General features: G+C 33.7%; 1 protein-coding gene and 1 pseudogene across 8 annotated transcripts in view; one reads left to right on the forward strand and one right to left on the reverse strand.

Annotated features, from left to right (window-relative positions):
• The window catches only part of MCTP1 (multiple C2 and transmembrane domain containing 1), a 722,542-nt gene that overhangs the window by 25,416 nt on the left and 678,350 nt on the right, over positions 1-18,776 (forward strand). The gene's annotated exons all lie outside the window — the stretch shown is intronic.
• LOC141552251 (neo-calmodulin pseudogene) lies at positions 6,018-10,227 on the reverse strand (annotated as a pseudogene).

The following is an 18,776-nucleotide window of genomic DNA, read 5'->3' on the forward strand; positions in this document are numbered from 1 at the left end:
CCCTTGTCCTGCATGTTACAGATGTACCAATGCAACTCTTATAGTAGTTAATTTAGTTAATAATTATATTAATAATAATGTAGTTAAATATAGTTTAATAGTTAATAGTAACCCTTTTTATTAGTTACTATTAACTTTTTTACTAGTATTTTTTATTTTTATACTATTTTGCCAGATCTCACAGATTTATGTTGAGTTTAGAATTCACTAAAATTCTGAATCTTTTTCATATGATCTAGTCAGTTGAGCTTTTGAACCCAAGGTTAGGATTTGTTTTTTTTTTACATTTTTCTTTGTTAAGGTAATCAACAAACATTTATTAAGCTCCTGTTATGTTCCAGGTATGCTAAGTTCTAGAGATATAAAAAGAGCCAAAAATCAGTAGCTGCCCTCAAGGAGCTTTCAGTCAAAGGGTTGGGAAATAAAGGATGGAATTTTCATTGGAACTTCAAGGAAGCTTAAAGTAGGGGAAGGAGAGTGTTCCAGACAGAGTAGACTGCCAGAGAAAACGCCTGGGGGGGAGGGCAGGTTATTAAATTCTTTGAAGGCCAAATAGCATTTTGTATTTAATCCTGGAGGCCATAAGGAACCACTGGAATTTTAATAGAAGTTGGAATCAGAGGAGACATAATCAGACCTCTACATTAGGAAGACAGATGGGAGTGGAGAAAAACTTCATCTTCTTATTCTACGTTTCACATAGTTTTGTGATCTTGGGTTTAAATCTGTTTTTGTCATCAAAAATTTCAAATAAGATAGCTTTTATGATAGTGTTTCCCAACTGTTAGTTTACAGTATATTTTATATACTGTATATATTGCAAAAGTTGAGTCTTAAAGGCCATTCTCAAAACCTATGAATTTTAAAATAAACAAACTCCTTATTCCTCCCTGCTTCTTGTTCCCTCTACTTTTGGCTGTTTTTCACACTCGGACATCAAAAACAGAGTGCAAAGACGTCTGAGGGTGAAGTACTTAAAAGACATTTTGATATTAATGGAATGAGGAATAGCTTATAGCTGACCCAGAGATCCTAGAGTTTGATACCATTGGCCCAATGCAGAATACCTGAATTCCAGCTGGGCTGCTTATCAATTGTGAAACCTTAAGCAAATCATTGAAACTTGAATTAGTTAATCTAGAAGTTCAAAAATTTATGTTTTAGGTATATGATCAATTTTCAGTATGTATTATGGTTAAACTGGTTCTAGTTTTTGCCTTTATTTCCCTCTATTTCATTTGGCTCAACATTGTGACTATATGAATATTCACTTAAACTCTAACAAGATGTGGTTTTCTTAGAATGTCTCGAAGAAATATAAATGACTATGAGAAGATAGAAAAATCTTTCAATTCTGGAAAAACAGATAATTTCTATTTTCCCTATTACTTTTTATTGAGCATTATTGGAAAGTAAATGGTGGTAGAAAATACAGCCCAATTTTCTATTGCCATGTGCTCAAGGGAGAGAGGCTCCATGGGTTGTGAATTTCAGAGTACAACTATAGATTGAAAATGCTAAAGCCTATCTATGATCCAGGTGCTATAGTTTGAAATAAGTAAAAAGCTCTTTTTTCTTCCCCCCTTTTCCCCCTATGATCTCTCAACTTATGGATTAGAATAAATGAATAAAAAGAAACTTTTTGAAGTTAGAGTTTTTACAAGCAGAAATTGATGAATTTCTAGTTTTTTTTCCCCCAAAATCATGCTAAAATAACATAGAAAAAGCCCAAACACTTGATGCTGAAAGAACTAGCATACTTTAAATAAATCTTGAAGGAGCATGGACTATAAACTGCTTGGAGGCTCAAGCCATGGAAAAGACAAATATATAAATTGAAGTCTTTCAAATGGTCTTCTTGAAACATTAAGATAAATTAAAGGGTTTTGCTTAATTTTTTTCTGTTTTATGAAAGTTGACTTTCTGCCCTCTCCAATAAATTTAGATATAAATAATGCTCTTTGATCTGTATGCTGCCAAGATACAGCATTTCTTTTTCCAGAAAACATAATACCATAAGTAGAAGTACTAATTAATTTATCAATCTCAACATCAAACTCAGCATAAAACATTTATTTATTTTGCATTGTATCCTCTACTTTAGTCTACTATGATTCTGATATCTGAATCCCGACCCACTTAACTTAAAAGAAGTTTATCACTCTAAAGTTGGTTATCAGGTAACAGATTTTTTTTGACTACAGCACTACCTGAACTACAAGTTATGGATTCCCTACTCTGAGGTGACAAATATTAAATCCTATAACTTTGTCATCATCAAGACTATATAAGGCCACAAGGGAGCTGTAATTTTCATTAATGATAGGAATAAACAGATTTTTTGGAAGTGCATTAATACGGGTGTTATTTAGAGAAATAACCTAGCATAGTGGGGAGGAGACCTTCCATGGAGTCAAAAGTTCTTTATTTTACACATTGTTTTGTGACCACAGATATGTCTTTAACCTCCTGTGTCCTTCACCAACTAAGACTGTAAACTTGCTAATCTGCATCTTTGGAGTATGTTTCATCTCAGTGAGATGCTGGAATCAGTGAAATTACAGGTTCCCCAATTCCTCCTAATTTGTAGGTGCATTATTATGTATTGGATATATAAAGATAAAAACAAAACAAATGATCTTGGTGTTTTGAAGAGTTCATCTTAAATTCTGTTCCCAGGTTCCCAGGTATACAAAGTGTCTCAAAGCCATTGGGAAACCATTGCTTGGAGCTGGGGTAGCATAAATAAGAGGAGAATAGGGAGAGGTTTATACAGACAATAATATCTGAGTTAAAACTTGAAGGGAGCTAGGGCTATCTGGAAGTGGAGGTGAGGGAGAACAAGGCAAGAGCTTTTTTTTTAATTAAAGCTTTTTATTTTCAAAACATATGCATGGGCAATTTTTCAATATTAACCCTTATAAAACCTTGTGTTCCAATTTTTCCCCATTCCTCCATCCACTCCTCTAAATGGCAAGTAATCCAGTATATGTTAAACATAAATATGCATACATATTTATATAATTAACCTGCTACACAATAAAAATCAAATCAAAAAGAAAAAATGATAAAGAAAATAAAATGCAAACAAAAAACAACAAAAAGAGTGAGAATGTTATGTTGTGATCCATACTCAGTTCCCACAGCCCTCTCTTTGGGTGTAGATGGCTCTCCGTCACAAGACCATTGAAACTGAAGGCAAGAGTTTTTAAAGGAATGAATAGACAGGCCCAATAAACAAGCCTGACCCCTTCCTCAAAATAGAGAAGCCCAGGTAACCCCACCAATGGGAAAAAGTGGCTGAAGGGGCAGAGGGATATTCTAGAATGAAGAACTTCCCCTTTATGCAAGGAAAAAATGAATTAGAATGTTTTCTTTGTAAAAAATACACTAGACCCATTTGGCTAGAGTGTAGCAACCGTGAGAAAGAGTAACATGAAATAAGTCTTGAACTGGGTCCCAACTGTGAAGGACTTTTAATATAAAAAGTAGAAGCTTAGGGGCAACTAGGTGGTACAGTGGATAGAGTACCAGTCCTGAAGTTAGGAGGACCTGAGTTCAAATCTGGCTTCAGACACTTAATACTTTCTAGTTGTGTGACCCTTGGCCAGTCACTTAACCCTAATTGCCTTAGCAAAAAAAAATTTATATATATATATATATAAAGCTTATATTTTTATCCTAGAACTAAAAAGGAGCTATTGAGTAGAGTAATGGTATGTATTAAGATGCTTTAGTTCAGGTGTTTTGACAACTGTGTGGAAGATGGTTTGGAGAAGGGAGGAAGTAGAGTCAGAAAGATCAATTAGGAAACTGGTCATAGTCCAGGGGAAAGAGTTAGGTGTTACCTGCATAATAAAGAGAAGCAGAGGACTACAATGACTGGGAATCATTGAATGAGATCTAAATTTAAGATCCGGTTTCTTTGAAAGGAAGGAGAAGGGAACAACCTTTTATTTATTTTGAAAAATGAAGTGCTAATTTATTTGTTTTTATTAAATGGCAAACTTTTTTTTAATGGAACAAGTATTTATTATTTGTCTACTATGTTCCAGGGACTGAGATGATACTTTTACAAACATTATTTCATTTGATTCTCAGTAACAATCCTAGGAGATAGGTGCTATTATTATCTTCAATTTTACAGTTGAAAAAACTGAGACAGACAAGTTACTAATTAAGTGATTTTCTCAGGATCACAGAGCTAGTAAATGTTTGAGGCTAGATATGAATTCAGGTCTTCTTGGTTCCAGGTACAGCGTTCTATCCACTCTGCTACCTTTTGCTGTTTAGTTGTTTTCAGACTGGTCTGACTTTTTGTGAGGTTTTTTGTTTTTTGTTTTTTGGCAAAGATAGTTCATCATTTCCTTCTCCATCTCATTTTACAGATAAGGAAACTGAGACAAATAGGGTGAGGCCACTGTAGACCCAGCATTCTATCCAGTGAATCATATATCTGCCCCACTATATATCCTAGCTACTTATAATTCTGTTAAGTTGTTTGTATTATGGAACTCTTTGGCAATATGGTGAATATCTTTTAATATTAGATAATTAAAGAAAATGCTAAATTTTAATAAGATTAGTGAAAATGAGGATCTATTTTTTCCCCATTCAAGTACATGATCTCTCTGAAATTTCTATAGATTCCTTTGAAATCCCAGTTTGAGAAGCTCTGCTCTTAGGTGACTTCCTACGCTTATAATCTTCCATTTCTTAGGTGACAATTTGATAAATGACTGGACAAAAAAGAGAATTAATCACTTGATAACAGCCTTTCTGGTGATAAGCTCTTGTGAATTTAGGTAGGGCAGTCTTTGTCTCATAAATAGATCATTCATCTTTTCTCTTGTTCTTAAATCTTTCTTACCTTTTGGAACCAGCCAGAGTTTTTATTCTAATGGCAAAGCTTTTGAGACACTAAGTTCATTTCCAAGTCATGCTGAAATATTGGAAATAACTTCTTAACAAGTTTTTTAGGAACCCAAACTAATTCAAAAGTTAGGTACTTTTTTGATTATTGGAAGGAAAGGCCTTTAGAGCTCTCTTTTTGTTAGATTTCTCTTTTGTTTTGAGATCCCTAAGTATAAAAAAATTTGTTACTTTTATTTATTTTTGATGATAATTGTCTGCAAGTTGAAAGGGAAAAACTCATATATATATATATATATATATATATATATATATATATATATATATATATATATATATACACAGTACTTTAAGGTTTGAAAATTCCTTTCAGAATATGATGATACATCCCTCTAATTCCTGCTGACAGAGAGCGAGGCTGGTGGATTCTTTGAACTCAGGAATTCTAAGCTGCAGTAAGGTGAGTATGAGTCCGCATCAAATCTGGTATCAGTGTGACAAGCCCCCAGGAGTAGGTAACCCTTGGGTTGCTTAGAGAGGCAAATTTGTCCAAGTCAAATACAAAGTAGGTCAAGGCTACCATTGCTGATCATTAGAGACACTGAATTCATGAGTAGCTACTGTGTTTCTGGGTAAAATAGAAGAATCAGTTTTTTTTTTTTTTTTTTTTTTTAAGAAAAAGAGAATGATTTTCCTCACAATAACAACATCATGAAGGAGACTGAAGAAATAATATCATCCTTATTTTGTGGGATAAGAAAACAAAAGCTTTGAGTCACCTCTCAAAATGTTTTCCTTGTTCATAGTCATATAGCTTGTAATTATTTGAGGTTAAAACCCTCATTCCCAAACTCCAAGTTTAAGGTTCTATCCATTACAATAAATTATTCATCTTCCTTGTGTTCAGGCTTTAGAAAAAAATTCTTGTGTTTTAGTATTGAAATTTAGAATCAAAAATTTGATGCTAAAAGGTACAATTACACCTTATAGGTCTAATGACCTAATGGGACTTAAGAGAATTTAAGTGACTTGTCTAAGTTAATTTTTTTTTCAATTCTGTGACTTATAGTCATACCACATTGCTGGAAGAATATTGATGTTATTTCCCTATGAAATTATCCTCCTTTTTGCTTTCTGATGCACAATAATACTAATTCTTCAAATTCTTCATTTGCCTCTCCAAGTGGTAAACTATGATTTCACTGTCATTTCATTTCATCTTCTCTCATCTATGCAAAGAACATCAAAATTAATATAATTTTATGCCTTTTCTAGAATGTACATTTGTTGTACTGGACAATAATTCTATTCTTTTTTGGGAGGGAGTATACACATTTCTTGTTTTATGTTGGATTCTCAACCAGTCAGAGTTGAATTAGAACCAGATTATTCAAGTAAGAGTGTTGAAGTGAGAGGGTACACTTGAGAGAGGAGAGAGAACAAAGGAGAATAGGCATCATATGTACAAATTCATCAGTGAGTTGGCTAACCCCTTCCATGTCTGTTTCTTGAGTCATCTCATTCAATTCTTCAGGCAGCTTCTTACCAAGATTGGTCATCATATGATGAAGCTCTGAAGCATTGATACAGCCATTCTTCCCCTTGTCAAAGACACAGAATACATCTCTAATTTCTTCCTCGATGTCTGTGTCCTTTATCTTCCTTGCAATCATAATCAGGTATACAGGAAAGCTAATGATCCCATCTCCATCTGCTTCTTCTCATTGATCATATCTTGGAGCTCAGTTTCAATCAGGTTTTGACCCAGGAATAATGTCACTGTTCCCAACTCCTTGGTAGTGATGGTCCCATTTCAATCCTTATCAAGCAGGGGAAAAGACCTTTTTAATCTGCTTCTTAGTCAGCTGGTGCTCCTGGGGCATGGAAAGTGCTAGAGAATGAGGAAGAGAAGAATGAGAAACAGGAGGTTATATGACATTGGGAAGGAGTATGCAAGCATAGCAGTCATAGCCAGATCCTCTGCCACCATCATGCTTAAATTATTAACAGCTAAGACAAGAATGATTTAGAAAATCTGTCTTGTTTTTTTCTACATTACCACAGTCAATTCAAAAGTAAAAGTGTATTGTGTATTAATCCAAGGGCCATCTTGTATTTTTACTTGTTTCATGGATTTCCATATTCAAAGAATTCATTACTCTAGCCAAATAGTGATGATAAGTCCTTCAGCACATAGATATGCTGGTTCTGATAGGGCCTATTAATGGAGCAATTTCTTTGTAGCATGGTAGAATTTTATAGTTTGCATAGCTTGGGAGAACCTTGAATGATCTCCTTCTGGTCTTAGAAGTAAATATATGTGAAGGCCATTCATTATATGATATTGAAATATCTCAGAGTTGATGCATTAGCTTTCAGTTCCAGAATTAGATATTTTCAGAAGGAATAACATAACTAAATGATAATCTTTATTTTCAGAATAAGTGGTATAATTGAAACAATGCATTTGATAGCTTCTGTAAGATTATGCTAGTATAGCTGGAGAGTTGCAGGGGACAGAAGTGGTGGGTCTGGAGTCAAGAATACATCAGGTCCTATTCAGTCTCAGATACTTATTATCTGTGTGACCCTGGGCAAGTCACTTTACCCTGTTTCCCTCAGTTTCCTCATTTGTAACATGAGCTGGAGAAATGGCAAACCACTATAATATTTCTGCCAAGAAAACCCCAGATAGGGTCTTGAAGAGTTGGACATGATTGAAGCAATTCAATAACAACATCAACAACAAATAAGACTTTATGGATTCTCGGAAACAGCTATTCAACTGAATCTTAAAGTTTAGAAACAGAGTTATCAATTTCTACATATATATGTATATGTTTTTCTTTCTTCAAGTTTTGTTCTGAATATTTGACCATCTTTGTTTTAGCATTTTGCCTTTCAGCTTTTATTTTTGTTTCTTGTATTTTATTACCTCTTAGGACATTTCATATAAACAAGCATAATGCTTGCATATGAAGGAGACTCACATTTTTCACATTTTTAAACTCTTTTACACCCATATTATGTTTTCTGCCAGATGCCTCGTTCATGTGTTCCCAATTGCATCTGTGAGTTATGTTATTTTTTTAAGTTACAGAATTTGTTGGGCAACTAGGTATTGCAATGGATGAGCTATTGGACCTGGCTTCAGTAAGACTCCTCTTTGTGAGTTCAAATCTGACCTCAGACACCTAACTATCTATAAAACCCTGAATAAGTCACTTAACTGTGCTTCAGTTTCTTTCATCAAAATGATCCAGAGAAGAAAATCGCAAGCCATTCCAGTATTTTTGCTAAGAAAACCCCATATAAGGTCATAAAGTGTCACACATGATGAGTTGACTAAGCAACAATAACAATTTTGGGGGGATTGTAGTTATATGAATAAATGAGCAGATGAAGAGTTGATAAAAGAAGTTGATATTTAAAAAAAAAAGAAGTTAATGCAAAAGCGCAAATGAAATAATAGCTAACATTTTCATAATGCTTTAAGATTTGCAAATTACTTTACAAATATATCATTTAGCTATGGGATGTAGGTGTTATTATTATCATCACTTTACAGATAAAGACACTGAAGTATATAGTTATTAAGTGACTTGCTCAAAGTCGTACAGCTAGTATAGGTCTGAAATTGGAATTGAACTTACTTTTCTCTGACTCTCCCAATGCTCTATTTACTGAATTGCCTAATTTCCATGCTGTCATATAGCTTTCTTTTTCTTTTTTTTTTTTTTTGTTTCTTTGTTCCTTCCTCCATCCCTTCCTTTCTCCTTTCCTCCTTTCTTTCCTCCCTCTTTCCTTCCCCTCCTTTTCTCCTTCCCCTCCTTTTCCCCTTTTATTCCTCCCTCCCTTCTTCCCTTCCTCTTCCTTTCCTTCTTTCCTCCCTTCTTCCTCTCTCCCTTTAGACTCAAGTATATGAGTTCAAATCCAACTTTTGTAACTAGTTAAGTGATCATAGATAAGCCATATTTCCCTCTCTGTGTGTCAGTTTCTAGAACTGTGAAGTACAAATAACAATAACAAAATATCTTTCATAGGGTTGTTAATGAAAATCCAAATATGAAGTTCTGAGAATGAGAAAATGGAGGCAGACAGAGGTCAAATGATTTTCCTGTGGTCGTATAGCTAGTGAGTATCTGAGGCAGTATTTGAACTCAGTTCTTCCTGACATCTTTCCAAGATGAACATTCTTGCCTGTCTTGTCAGATCATATCTAGAAAGCATTTTGCAAGCATGAAAATAATATGCAAACATTAGATTTCATTTTTTTGTTGTTATGTGTATATCCAAAGTTATAATGGTTAAGGAGAAAGAAAAGCACAGCAGTTGAGCACCAGAGGGCAGTGGAGTTAAACTGAGATGGTACATGGTAGAGAATATAATTTTTTACAAGAAAAAATTCTAGGCCTTTTTATCATATTCTAAATCTTGTGTGACTTTTATTATCCCCTAATGCTGCGGTAGAAATTACTTCTTGGGCTATGGAAACATATTTTGGCTTCAAAATTCAAACACGCCTGTAGAGAAATGTGTAGAGAAGTACCTCTCTCTTGGTATTTGTATATTAACTTGTCTCAAGAATTACAAATGGAGCATTAGTTATGTCCATGCAACCTACAGAAATGCTGCAAGACTTAAGGGTGGAAAACACTGTCTCTTTCAAAGTGAGGAACTAAGGACCAGAGGGTGAGTGATTAGTTCAAGTTCATCCTCATGTTAAAGTTGGTATTTTGATCTAGATTTCATGGGATTTCCTATCTTACCTCAAGAGATGGAATATTTCTCCACATAACAAAACTATATTCTCTTAAATAGGACTTCAGATTTGGGAATTTATGGTCTCTGAGATTAAATGTAAAATTCTTCAGGGTTTGTTTTTGATTTTAAATTTTGAGACAATCAGCATTAAGTGAATTGCCCACAGTCATGCAATTAATAAGTATCTGAGACCAGATTTGAACTTGGGTCTTCCTGACTCCAGTCAGGGTCAGTTTTCCCTGTAAAAGGGCTTTTTTAGTTTTTAAAGCCCTTTATAATCTTTCTCCTTCCTAACTTTCCAGTTTTCCATTTGGTTCCTTTCTATTTTATTATATAGGGACACTGACTTCCTAGCTGTCTTTGAGCTAATATACTGCATCCCTTTTCTGTGTCTTTTCAGTGGCAGTCCCCCCCATGTCTAGAAAATTCTCCCTTATAATATCACATCTCCTCACTTCCCTGACTTTTTTCTAACCTTAGCATAAATCCCAGTTTTTGCAGAAAGCCTTCCTTCGTCCCCCTCAAGGCTATTGCCTTTCCTCTGAAATTATTTCCAAATTTATCTTGTGTATATTTTGTGTGGGTAGACATGCTTGCATGTTTTCGTCAATAGAATTTGAGCTTCTGGAGGTCAGGACCAATAGTTTTGTTTTTCTTTGAGTCCTTAGGATTGAGCATAGTGTTTGGCATATAATAAGCACTTAATAAATGCTTGCTAATTTGACTTTTGATTACAGAGATAACCTTTATAAATAAACCTCATCCTAAGATTTATGTCTGTAGTTAAAAGAGCTTTTCTAATTTTGTCTAATTGATGAATTCTATTTTTTTTCTTCAGTGACAGTCTTACCTAAATTGTCTTTATCACTTTTTCAAAGAAAAATGTCAGAAATTTTTATTGGCATTTGTTTTCAGGAGAGTTGAGGACAGTAGCATACATAATGGAAGTTAGCCAGTAACCTACCATGTTGCCAACTGCAATTCCCTAGCTCTGACCTGCATTTCAAGAGCATTTAACTTATTTTGTATGACTTTGATCAGATCACACTGATATAGGATTTTTAGAATCAACCTTTCTGAAGTTTTTTTTTTCCTGATGAAAATGTATTTTTAAAATAAATTGCAAAAATTTTGAACTATGCTTTAAGGGCTATAAAACTGTGTATATGCTTTAATCTAGCAGTGTCATTATTGGATCTGTATCCCAAAGAGATCATAAAAGAGGGAAAAGGACTCACATGTGGAAAAATGTATATAGTAGCTCTTTTTGTGGTGGCAAGGAATTGGAAATTGAGTGGATGCTCATCAATCGTGGGGTGGCTGAATAAGTTATGATATATGGATGTAATTGAATATTATTGTTCTATAAGGATGATAAGCAGGCTGATTTCAGAAAAGTCTAGAAATTCTTATATGAATTGATGCTGAGTGAAGTGAGCTGAACCAGGAGAATATTGTACACAGTTAATATATGATGATCAACTGTGATGGATTTGGCTCTTTTCATCAGTGCAGTGATTTAAGGCAGTTACAATAGACGCGATAGAAAATACTATCTCCCATTCAAAGAGAGCAACATGAACACTGAATTCAGACAAAAGCATATATTTTCTTTTTTTTTTTTTTTTTTTTTTGTTTTGTTTTTTGTTTTTGAGGCTGGGGTTAAGTGACTTGCCCAGGGTCACACAGCTAGGATGTGTTAAGTGTCTGAGACCAGATTTGAACTCGGGTCCTCCTGAATTCAAGGCTGGTGCTCTATCCACTGCGCCACCTAGCTGCCCCCCAAAAGCATATATTTTCACATTTTATTTTGTTTTGTTTTTTGTTTTTGTTTTGTTTTTCCCTTTTTTTCTGATTTTTCTTTCACAACATGACTAATATAGGAATATGTTTAAAATGATTGTTGGTTGTTGTCTTTTTTTCAAAATGGACCAAATTAACATTGCTATGTTAGAGTTGAGTTATAGTGTGACCAGTTGTGGTTGATAAAAATGAATATGCGCTCAGAATGTTCTGCCACAAATCAGACACAAATAGCCATATAAACATTTGGGGTGGCTTCTTTAATTTTGTGTATCTCATGTTTCCTTTGAACTAATTCAGTTCTGTTTTGTGCATAGAGCACAGCATCTTCTCTTTAAGGGCACGCCATATTGTACAGTCTTGTGCCAGTGTCTCCTGTCATATAATCGATTCTAAAGTCCTTAAGAGCTTTGAGAGTATCCATGTACCACTTAATCTGACCATCTTGTAAACACTTGCCCTGTGTGATTTTCCTTTTTTGTTTTTTCCCTTTTGTTCTGATTTTTCTTTCACAACAATATGGAAATATGTTTTAAATGACTGTACATTTATAACCAATGTTATATTGATTGCTGTCTTAGAGAGGGAGAAAGAAGGGAACGAAGGGGAAAAAAATTTGGAGCTCAAAATCTTATGAAAATGAATGTTGAAAACTATCTTTAAATATAATTGGAAAAAATAAAATACTATTAAGTTAAAGAAAAAGGTGAGTTGCAATAGCTTAAGTCCTAGTAAAAGGACTTGTTCTAATCTCAGTCCATGATTTTTACTTAAAAATAATAAACAGACCTCTTTTGAACCATATTTATGAAAATTGGCATTACTATGGCAAGATATAGTTGTTAGTTCCTAAAGGACTGCAATGGCTAGGTAAATAAAATGACATCTACACTATTTAACTCATTTCCCCATAACATCCAGAAAAAGATTCATACCTTTTGAATATTTTATTTTTAAAATAAGAATAAATCAAGGAAAAGAAGCAAAAATAAGATTTAAGGAGAACCTTAGTTTCAGAGTAGTGCAAATGGGAAGAATACAGGGGTATGTCACAGAGGAGGTGTGTTCAAATTACCAGTTCTGATATTTATTGCTTCTCTGCTATTGGGAAATTCACTCTTCTTGGCCTCAGTTTTCACATCTGTTACATTCAGGAATTGTATTAAATTAAAGGTTCTTCAGCCTCTTCATAAACTAGCATTATTATTATTATTATTTTTACTATTTCATTATAATCGGTATCCTTTGTAATCCTTTGTATTTTATTTTACGTATTTAACATGTTATTCTGAGAAGGAGTATATAGACCTTATAAAACTTACAGAGGGATCCAAGACACACAAAAAGATTAAAAAAAAAAAAAGAAAAAGAAAAAGAAAACAATAACAAAAAAAAAAAAAAAACCTTTCATAGGTCATCTTTGTGGTTCCTTCTAGCTCTAACCCTATGAATGTAAGCAATCTCTTTCAAAATTCATCTTGATTTTTTTTTCCCCCCTGAGGCTGGGGTTAAGTGACTTGCCCAGGGTCACACAACTAGGAAGTGTTAAGTGTCTGAGACCAGATTTGAACTCCGGTCCTCCTGAATTCAAGGCTGGTGCTCTATCTACTGCGCCACCTAGCTGCCCCCCCCCATCTTGAATTTTAAAAAATGATTTTTGTAGTCATAAAATCCCTGCTAAAGGTCCCATATTTTTATTAGCCTTTTCCTTGGCGAAATCTGGCATTTTTTAAAAAAAACAAATTAATGCCTGAAACTATAGAAGGCATAAAAAGAAAATCTCATCCTTTTTTCATCTTGAAACTACTGCCTGATACAATAGGAGTTCTCTAAGTGTCCCAAAGACCTTCAGAGGTGATTGTCCAGGGAGTAGTCAGGTATTGGCTCTGTAGGGTTGAAGTTATAAACTTTTCAAATCAAACCAGAGGCCAATTCTTCTCACTCCGACCCTCATTACACTTGGAATATCCTTTCATATTTTTTAACTGTCTTTCTTTAAAAGCCTTCCCATTCTTAAAAGCCTATATAAATACAATTTTTTCTCCATTAAAGTTTCTTTGATTATCTCTCTCTCTTCTTATAAAGTATTTTGCTTTGTATTCTAATTCACTTATCATGATTACTGTACATTATAATTATCTGTGTTTATGTAGAGTATGAAAATGAAAAGGATAGGCAGTATTTATATGGTACTTTAAGATATACAAACCGCTTTTCATTATATTAGTTATATTGTTATCTAATTTGATCCCCACAATATCCTGTCACGTAGATGAATGTATTTGCTCTGTCTTTAAGAAAACTGAGCCCCAGAGAGATTGAATTACTTGTCTAGGATTATACAATTAGAAAGGGTCTTGAGGCAGGATTTCTCTTCCTTTCTTCTTGACTCCAAATCCAGTCTTCTCATCACTTGACCATGTATTTGCCTGTCCCTTTTAACACCTGTTATAAGCTCTATGAAAACAGGTGCTATTTTATCAAGCCTTTATATTTTGCCCCAACTGAAACGTAGTGCTCAGTTCAAAGCAGACATTTAATAAAGGTTTGTTAATCAATGGATAGATGGATGAATGAATTCCATCTTCTTCATCCAAGACAGAAATTGTTTCTTACATCTGAACTATCATAGCAGTCATTATTTGTATAGTTCATCAAGTAATTAATCATGTTACCTTGGTCTGATAGATTTTGTTTTTATTTAACTTTTTACATGTTTTATGTTCAGGTGGTAAGCTCCATGAAGGCAGCTGCTATGTCTTCTATTTTTCTGTATCTCTTATAGTAGTCCTGTGCTTGTGTAAGATGTGTTAAGTACTATTAATTGATTTAAGATGATTAAACCAATGATGATTATATAAAATTAATTCTCATTAGATAGTGAGTTATATTGACTGAATCGTTTTTTGGTGACTTTAAAAAATGGAATCATAAATAGAAAATCCAGGGCTTTAGAAATAAAGTGAGATACTAAGAGCTCAACTGGAAAGGGAGTAATTTGAAGCCCAATGAGTCTTCTGGTGGGTCTACTATATCAGATTTCTCCCCATTCTAGTACAGGTCCATTTAGCAACTACAATGGTTTTATTAAAACAAATCTCCATTTGTAAAGGATCTTTGTAAGCTCTTCTACTCAATAAATTTCAGTGACTTTCTTTGGCCTTTAGGAGTCAATACAAAATGCTTTGTTTGACATTCAAAGACCTTCATAACCTGGTCACTTCCTACCTTTCTAGTTTTATCACACGCTCTGACTCACCTCTCAGTTCCTGGCATTTTCTCTGTCCATCCCTGGTGAAATGCTCTCCTTCCTCCACAATGACTACTAATCTCCCTGGCTTCCTTTAACTCCCAACTAAAATCTAAGCTTTTATAAGAAGCCTTCTCTAACTCTTCTTAATTTCAGTGCCATTTGTTGTTTTCTGCTTATTCTGTATATAGTTTTCTTTGTCTATATTTCTTTGCATGTTGTCTCCTCCATTGATTTATAAGCTCCTTGAGAACTTGTCTTTTGTGTTTTTTTGGGGGTAATCTCAGAGCTTGGAACACAGTGTCTGGCATATAGTAGGTATGTAGTAAATATTATTGATTGGATTGATTAACATGCATGAAATGTTTTAGCATTTGGTGGCTCGTTGGTATTGGTTTATTTATTTATTAACTGAATATTTTTTATAGCAGAAAATTTTTCTCACTTGAGATTTTAAAAATTGTTGCTTTCTTCATAGTTAAGTGCCAATAGCAATACAGATGGTTAAAAAGTATATCATAATTCTCAAAGCAACATATGTCTTAAGTAATTGAGAAAATTGAAAATTGAGCAGTTTGCTGTTATTAGAATTCTAGGTTATTCTTAAGAACTTTAAGCAGGCTTGTGACATTTCTTGTTTGTTGTACTTCAGTCCGCTATTTGTCAGATTTTGTTTTTTTTCCCCATGAAAGTTATGTGAAAGAAACCATATATTTCTCCTCCAAAAACAAAAACAACTCAAGAAAAGTAAAGTTTTAAAAAATATGTTTCAGTCTTTATTCAAACACAATCGGTTCTTTCTCTGAGTATGAGTAGTATTTTTCATCCTTCATTTAAGTCCTTCAAATCATTGTATTGCTGAGCATAGCAAAATGATTTACAGCTGATCATCTTACAGTATTGCTATTAACTTTGTACACAGTATATTTTACTTTGAATCAGTTCATAGAAGCCTTTCCAGATTTTTCTGAGAGTTATTTTAGAAATAACATCATTTTTGTAGCATAATAGTATTCCATCAAAATTGCATAACATAATTTATTCAGGCATTTCCCAGTTGATGGTCTTCCCTTCAATTTCCAATTCTTTGCTCCAGAAAAGAACTGCTATAAATATTTTTTGTATATATAGGACTTTTTCCTTTTTTTAATACTTGGGGTACAGCCCTAGTAATAGTATTGGTAGGTCAAAAGGTATGCCCTTTAGGTATAGTTTCAAATTGTTCTCCAGAATGGTTGAATGATTCATACTTCAACCAACAATTCATTCATGTCTCATACATTCCCTCCAACATTTGTCATTTTCATTTTCAGCCAATTTAGTAAATATGAGGAAGTACATCAAAATTGTTTTAATTTGCATTTCTCCAATCAATAGTTAGTTCATATGACTATAAAAAGTTTTGATTACTGCATCTTAAAAGTGTTCGTAATCTTTTGCTCATTCATCAGTTGGGGAAAGGCTCTTGTTTTTTTTGAAAAATACATTTAACTCAGTTCCCTAAATTGAGAAATGAGTCCTGATGAAACTTGCTTCAAAATTCTTTTCTCAATTACTATCGCTAATTGTATTCCTCCTCCCATTTATTTTATTCTCTCTTTCCTTTCACCTAATCCCTCCTCAAAAGTATTTTGCTTTTGACTATCTCCTCTCCCAATTTACCTTCTCTTCTATCACACCCCCTTTTTCTTATCCCCTTTCCCTCTTACTTTCCTTTAGATAAGATAAATTTCTGTACCCAATTGAGTATTTATATTAACCTCTGAGCCAATTCTGAGGAGAGCAGGTTCAGTCACTCCCTTGCCCCTCTTCCTCTTTCCTTATAAACGGTTTTTTCTTACTTCTTTTATGGAAGATATTTTATGCCACCCTACCTTTCATTTTCCCTTTCTTTCCAGCACATTTCCTTCTTAACTCTTAATTTTATTATATTTTTATGACATTACTGCTTCATATTCAACACCTGTGCTCTCTATGTTTACTCCAAACTGCCCTGATAATGAGAAAGTTCTTATGAGTTACAAGTATCATTTTCTCATATAGGAATGTAAACAGATTAACTTTATTAGGCCTCATTTCCAAACTATATAGAGACTTGACTCTAATTTATAAGAAATCAAGCCATTCTCCAATTGATAAATGGTCAAAGGATATGAACAGACAATTCTCAGATGAAGAAATTGAAACTATTTCTAGCCATATGAAAAAATGCTCCAAATCAATATTAATCAGAGAAATACAAATTAAGACAATTCTGAGATACACCTGTCAGATTGGCCAAAATGACAGGGAAAGATAACGAGCAATGTTGGAGGCGATGTGGGAAAACAGGTACACTGATACATTGTTGGTAGAGTTGTGAACAAATCCAACCATTCTGGAGAGCAATTTGGAACTATGCTCAAAAAGTTATCAAACTGTGCATACCTTTTGATCCAGCAGTGTTACTACTGGGCTTATATCCCAAAAAGATCTTAAAGAAGGGAAAGGGACCTGTATGTGCAAGAATGTTTGTGGCAGCCTTTTTGTAGTGGCCAGAAACTGGAAACTGAATGGATGCCCATCAATTGGACAATAGCTCAATAAATTGTGGTATATGAATATTATGGAATATTATTCTTCTGTAAGAAATGACCATCAGGATGATGTCAGAGAGGCCTGGAGAGACTTACATGAACTGATACTAATGAAATGAGCAGGACCAGGAGATCATGATATACCTCAACAAAGATACTGTATGAGGATGTATTCTGATGGGTGTGGTCATCTTCAACAATGAGATGAACCAAATCAGTTCCAATTGTTCAGTAATGAGCTAAACCAGCTACACCCATTGAAAGAATTCTGGATATGACTATGAACCAATATATAGAATTCCCAGTCCCTCTTTTTGTCCATCTGCAGTTTTGATTTCCTTCACTGCTAATTGTACAGTATTTCAAAGTCCGACTCTTTTGTTCAGCAAAACAACTGTTTGAGACATGTATACATATATTGTATTTAATTTATACCTTAACACATTTAATATGTATTGGTTAACCAGTCATCAGGGGTAGAATGTAAAATTACCCATGCATGTATCTGGTAAATAAAAAGCCATAATAAAAAAAAAGAAAATTTAACAGAAAAAGATTAACCTAAGTCCCTTATGATTTCTCTTTCTTGATTATTTTTTTATGCTTCCCTTGAGTCTCGTATTTGAAAATTAAATTTTCTATTCACTTCTGGTCTTTTCATTAGGAATGCTTGAAAGTCCTCCATTATATTGAATATCCATTTTTCCAACTAAAGGATTATACACAGTTATTCCGGATAGTTGATTCTTAGTTGTAATCCTAGCTACTTTGCTTTTCAGAATATATTCCAAGCCCTACAATCTTTTAATATAGAAGCTGCTTAATCTTGTGTTGTGGCTTCACTATGCTTGAATTGTTTATTTCTGATGACTTGTAGTATTTTCTCCTTGACCTGAAAATTCTGGAATTCGAATATAATATTTCTGGGTGTTTTCATTTTGGGATCCCTTTCAGAAAATGATCAATGATCAATTTCAATTCTATTTTACCCTTTGGTTTTAAAATATCAGGAAAGTTTTCCTTGATAATTTCTTGAAAGATGATATCTACACTTTTTTTTTTTTTTGAAAATGACTTTCAAGTAGTTCAATGTTTTAAGTCATCTCTCCTGGATCTGTTTTCCAGATCAGGTATTTTCCACTGAGATATTTCACAGTGATTTTTTATTTTTTCATTCTTTTGGTTCAGTTTCATTGTCAATTTCCCATAAAGTCATTAGCTTCCATTTGGTCAATTACAATTTTTAAGATTATCTTCTTCATGAAATTTTGTACTTTCTTTTCGATTTGGCCAGTTTTTTAAGGCATTCTTCTCCTTATTGGCTTTTTGTATTTCCTTTTGCATCACTCTTATTTCTCTTCCCAATTTTTCCTCTACTTCTCTTACTTGATTTTGAAAATCCCATTTGAGGTCTTCCATGACCTGAGACATATTCTTATTTTTCTTGAAGGCTTTGGATGTAAGGACTTTGATTTTATCTTCTTCTGACTACGTGTTTTGATCTTTAGTCA

This window comes from Sminthopsis crassicaudata, chromosome 1, assembly GCF_048593235.1.
Source record: "Sminthopsis crassicaudata isolate SCR6 chromosome 1, ASM4859323v1, whole genome shotgun sequence".
Lineage (NCBI taxonomy): Eukaryota > Metazoa > Chordata > Mammalia > Dasyuromorphia > Dasyuridae > Sminthopsis > Sminthopsis crassicaudata.